Raw genomic sequence first — 6,472 nt, 5'->3', positions numbered from 1 at the left:
GACCTGTCCAATGTTTAGTCCTGACTCTGGGGACACAGAGCAGACCTGTCCCATGTTTAGTCCTGACTCTGGGGACACAGAGCAGACCTGTCCCATGTTTAGTTCTGACTCTGGGGACACAGAGCAGACCTGTCCCATGTTTAGTCCTGACTCTGGGGACACAGAGCAGACCTGTCCCATGTTTAGTTCTGACTCTGGGGACACAGAGCAGACCTGTCCCATGTTTAGTCCTGACTCTGGGGACACAGAGCAGACCTGTCCCATGTTTAGTCCTGACTCTGGGGACACAGAGCAGACCTGTCCCATGTTTAGTCCTGACTCTGGGGACACAGAGCAGACCTGTCCCATGTTTAGTCCTAACTCTGGGGACACAGAGCAGACCTGTCCCATGTTTAGTCCTGACTCTGGGGACACAGAGCAGACCTGTCCCATGTTTAGTCCTGACTCTGGGGACACAGAGCAGACCTGTCCCATGTTTAGTCCTGACTCTGGGGACACGGAGCAGACCTCTCCCATGTTTAGTCCTGACTCTGGGGACACAGAGCAGACCTTTCCAATGTTTAGTCCTGACTCTGGGGACACAGAGCAGACCTGTCCCATGTTTAGTCCTGACTCTGGGGACACGGAGCAGACCTGTCCCATGTTTAGTCCTGACTCTGGGGACACGGAGCAGACCTGTTCCATGTTTAGTCCTGACTGTGGGGACACAGAGCAGACCTCTCCCATGTTTAGTCCTGACTCTTGGGACACAGAGCAGACCTGTCCAATGTTTAGTCCTGACTCTGGGGACACAGAGCAGACCTGTCCCATGTTTAGTCCTGACTCTGGGGACACAGAGCAGACCTGTCCCATGTTTAGTCCTGACTCTGGGGACACAGAGCAGACCTGTCCCATGTTTAGTCCTGACTCTGGGGACACAGAGCAGACCTGTCCCATGTTTAGTCCTGACTCTGGGGACACAGAGCAGACCTGTCCCATGTTTAGTCCTGACTCTGGGGACACAGAGCAGACCTGTCCCATGTTTAGTCCTGACTCTGGGGACACAGAGCAGACCTGTCCCGGACCATCTGAGAGGTCTGGATGGTTTGTAGCTGAGCAGGAGACCTGAAATGTATTTTGGCCCTAAACCATTCAGTGATTTGTAAACCAACAGAAGTATTCTTTGACGGACAGGAAGCCAGTGTAAAGATCTGAGGACTGCAGTGATATGATTGACTTTTCTGGTCTAAGTGAGGACTCGAGCAGCAGCATCCTGAATGAACTGCAGCTGTCTGATGGACTTTTTTAGGAAGACCTACTGCATAAACACACTGTTACAGTAGTTGACTCCTTAAAGGGGTACTCCACCAATTTCACACACTGTTGAAACAGTTCAATCTTCACAAGGAGCACTGGAAGAGTACAGTAATGTTAAATCCCTGGAGTACTTACAGGAGTAGTTTGACATCTTGAGAAATACCAGTCCTACGTCTGTACCGTAAATATGAAGCTCTAGCCAGCTAGCTTAGCTTAGCATAAAGACTTGTTCTGTCTAAAGGTAACAAAATCAGCAGCGCTTCTAAAGTTCATGAATTAACATGTTTCATGTTTTTTCTAGACACTCAAAACAAAAAAAGGAAAAACAATGTGGTGTGGTTCAGGGGGGTTATGTGCCAACCAGCGGAGAGTGCTCCTGTCCAAGACATAGACTGACAAAGCTATAGGTTTCCCCCTGCTTCCGGTCTTAATGCAAAGCTAAGCTAACTAAGCTATCGATGGTAGCCTCCTTTTTTACCGTAGACTGTATATAAAGATGGACAACGCGTTTCTGCTGTACAAACAGGAAGTCCAAATATTCCAGATACAGGCGCTGACATCTTGCTCATCTGGAGCCAGAGTCTGAACAGCAGTGTTCGAGCGATGGAGCCATGGTATCGAAGTCCTGCCCATACGACCGTCTGACCAATGGAGTAAACCACAGCTGTCAATCATGATGTTTCACCACGTTTTTACAGCATCATATAACTAAAACTAAGCTAATCAGAAAAACACTTGGACATACATCAGCGAGATGAGAACTACCTTAAATGACAGAAACTATCTGTGGGAAAATTTTGTCCTCTTATATGGTGGTGAACGTAGGACATAGGATGACCTTATAGGCCTAATGCAGCCTGGATGTTTTCGCTTCACTTTTGAGTAGCTGTCAAGCCGCCCATCTTTATATACAATGTATGATCTTTACACAGACAGGAGAACAAACAAGTTCATTAGTGTCTTTCCAAAGAACTACATCTTCAATACAGCAAATCATATATGCAGTGCTTTTTCCAGTTGCTGTTCATGTAGTTTGATGTCGCAATTAATATTCTAGAGAAAAGCTAGAATTTATTACGCCATTGCTTTTGCCAGATCTGTAAGTGTTTTGTTTATCTCTCTCTCACTCTCTTATGTCTCCTCTGATTATCTTGGTAGTGTCTTTTTCTGTCCAACTCACACTTGAAAGATGTCACCGGTGTTGTGTGCTGGGACCCCAGACAGCGCCATGGCTTCAATGGCCACAGGCTCGGAGCACACCTCACTGGGGTACAGCATCTGCAGCTGACGGAGGGTCTCATAGTCCCCTCGCTTTGTGGGATCGTCCACGTCGAACCAACGCGTCCTGCAACCTGCCAAACAGTGAAAGAGTTATATTCATAAACTAGATTCCCATAAGTTTATTTAGGTATTGCTGTGACCACATTTTTCTTTTATGTTTTCTCAAAAAAACGTTAAAATCATCAATCAATCAACTTACCCTGGCAGAAGTCTGAGGGACAGGTCAGTAGCACTTGATAATCCTCACATTGTTTACTCCTCTGGTTTTCATTGATGCATGCAAATCCAAAATGAACATCATATCTGGAACATAATAAAGAGCAGAATAAAACACTCATTATGAAAAAAGTCACATCAAACCTGCATGTTTAATTAAAAAGGTGCTCACGAGCGGTAGGTGTCTCCAGTGTGTTGGGCAGATATTCCACTCGTTGCCTCGGCCTCGATGCTGATTGGGTTTCGACACACTCGACCTGGGAAAGTTTTGAGGAGCTGAAGTATGGACTCCACATCACCCTCCTCTGACGGGTCATCACTGTTCAGCCACTGTGTTCGACACTGCTCTGACACTTAGTGGAAATGACAAATGGATAGATTTTTGATAAAAGTGGATTTCTGTAAAAACAAGTGTCTTTTGTTAGGGACTGTGTAATAATTATAAGGAGAGAGGGCACACAATGCTATGACGACAATACAATATTATCTCACAAAAAATAAAATAAATAAAAATATATTTCCCTTGAAAGTTAAATTAAACGTAACGTGAAAAATACAAGTTATTAAAAAAAAGTTGAGGAACACACTCCATGCCACAAAACACAAACTTTTTGAACTCAAAAAGACAGAAAAAAAACGTCATTTTTAGTTACAAATTAAAACAGGAAAAAGCATAGTTTTCACATTAACATCTTTTGGAACTTTTGATTCTGGTGATTGTGAGGTTTTCCTCTGAGGGGGACTGTGTCTGAGAAGATCACGTAACGTAAATTAGGTTTTAATTTGGGCTGGACACACACACACACACACACACACACACATACACACACACACACACACACACACACAAACACACACACACACACACACACACACACACACACACACACACACACACACACACACACACACACACACACACACACACACACACACTAACACCGGTAAGGCTGCTAGTCTATTACAGGGAACTCACATTCAAATATAAGCAAATTTCCACTTCAGTTAACCTGCATGTCTTTGTGGATATATGGGAGATAAAATAATAAAATAATTTCATCAAGCGATCAGAAAACTAATTGCTTCCACACCAGTATGTTCAGTCAAAAGTAAGAGAAGATACAGATTCCTGTTCACCAAAGCATTTTGCTAAATGTCTTTTAGTTGTTCTCCTTTTAACTTGTTACTTATTTGTCATTTTACCTTTTATTTTTATATTGTTTCTATTCTGCTCTGTAGCACTTTGAGGTTTTTGAATGTAAAGTGCAATATAAATAAATGTATTATTATTATTATACATACCTTGACAGAACTCTTTGGGACATGTAAACCTGACTTTGTAATCTTCACAACTCCCACTCCTCTGATCTGCATTTACACAGGAAAACCCAAAGGTGGCATCATAACTGCAACAAAGAGGGGAGCAGGGTGATGAGTGTAGCCTCTCTCTCCCTCTCTCAAGGTCATTGAGTTGTTTTCTTATATGTTTATAATCTCACTTTAAAAAAGTATCAGAGGTGTTGGAGGCAGGTTCCCCAGAGATGGTCTGGACCTCGATGGCTATTGGCTGACGGCAGATTTCTCTCGGGTATATGTTCAGGAGGTCACTGAGGACCTCGAAGTCTCCGTTCCGTGTCGGGTCGTCATTATCAAACCAGCGCGTCCTACACTCTGCAAACAAGGAGGTATCACAGACACATATTTGAACCCACAATGTTTCCCTTTGAAATGAAATTTAGATTGTATGTTTTTGTCGCACCACGTACCTGAGCAGAACTGTCCTGTGCAGGTGAACATGACCTCGTAGTCTTCACACTGTTTCCCTTTCTGTTCTGAGTTGAGGCATAGAAGTCCCTCTGATGCACTGTACCTGCAAAACACAACCCATCCTAATGTTACACTTGGTTTAAAGGGAAATATTCTGCTTATTTTTAGATTCATACTTGTATTTTGGGTTTCTACTAGAACATGTTTACATTCTTTAATGATCAAAAAACAAATTATTTTTTTCATCCCTTCTGTCTGAATATTCCTGTATTCACCCTCTGTCTGAAACGCTGTGTTTTAGCGCCTGTCTCTATAGGACCCCCTCCCTTCTGAAAAAGCCCGGTCTGCTCTGATTGGTCAGAATAGTAACACTGGTGCAACTGTACAGTACACTTCCACTGTGCAACCGTTTATTCGACCACACATTTCCTCAGATAAGCTTTCAAATTACAGCTTGACTTTAATTTCTGTAAACAAGTATTTCTGAGCCATGTTGCATGTTTCACTTGTCCCTGTTGAGTTGGTTTAAAGCAGTGGAAGCAACATCACATATCTACTATTAGCTGTTAGGACTACAGCATCTCACACTGTGTTAGGAACATACAAGTGTTAACCTTTGTAAGATAAATCTTGTTTTTTCATTAATTAAAAAACCCAACAACCTAAAATCTTAAAAATGCTGTGTGTTATTCCTAAAAAGAGGAACACATTGTGCATCCCATCTTGAATAAACAACAGGTTCCTGATGTGAAGTGAAGTCTTTACGTGTGGAAGGTGTCCGTGGTGTGCTGCGCCTTGACTCCAGAAACCGTCTGAGCCTCCATGTCCACTGGGTTGGAGCAGATCCTCGCCCGGTGCTTCCTTCTCAAGTCACGCAAGAGCTCTGTGTCCCCGCTGCTCGATACATTGTGTTCATCAAACCAAGCTGTCTTACAGCCTGCAGAATAGCAAAGTTGGTGTTAGGTGTCAGCGCTCTTATTCATAGTGATAATTATAAGAGATAATGAATGCTTTATGTATCGATAGATCCAGGCAAAAATAACGCAGGACTTACTTTCCAGTGCAGTGGCAAAGAACTGAAGGTCTGGAGGAGGAAGAAGTCTTTGATCAGTTATATATTTTGTTTCTGATATATTGTAGTGACACAATAAGAAAAGAAGCAGTCAATAACTGTATCACCTGATGCTAGAAGACCCCAAACTGCGAAGCTCTAAAGTTCAAGAGACAGCAAAGGAATAATTAGTATACACCATGATGGAATGCACAATTTGAATCAACTGGAAAGGCATAAAAATAAAATAGAATTGAATTGACTGAAATTTAAATACCTGAAAGATTAGCATGACTTTCTATCCTGTGATCTTGAAAGAGAAATTTTAGAAATTTAAGAATCCACGTGCACTCAAGTTCTTCATTAAAGTAGGAATGAAGTTGGCCTCATGTGAAGACTGTTCTTTGGATGTGTACTACAGGTGTCTCATCCCCAAGGATCCCTTATATTCCGGCTCCTCCCACAGAGGTTGAACCTGAGAGTGGTCCTCAGTAATCGGTAGCTTGTAACGGAGCAGTGAGCAGCACCACCAACACGCTGTTCCTCTCAGGAAGTTCATGTTTCTTCCTCTGCCCCTTCTTTCTCCCACCTCTCTGTGGAGTTTGACGGATGGGATTTACCAAAACTGAATTAGGAAAAGAAGAGGTGTATCGTAAAAATCATCTGTATTCAACAATACATATAATGAACTAAATAATGTATTTAAATATCTGGCACTGTATTAAATGTACTGTTAAGTGGTTTATCGGTATAATGTTTTTGTTTCCATAAAGTATATCTGTTTATGTATTCATTATTAATTCAAATCATGGCAGACTGTCAGTTTTACTGGGTTAAAGGATATTAAGGGTATTGTTTCCA

The sequence above is a fragment of the Echiichthys vipera genome (assembly GCF_963691815.1).
Source record: "Echiichthys vipera genome assembly, chromosome: 9".
NCBI lineage: Eukaryota > Metazoa > Chordata > Actinopteri > Perciformes > Trachinidae > Echiichthys > Echiichthys vipera.
This window is presented reverse-complemented; position numbering follows the sequence as displayed.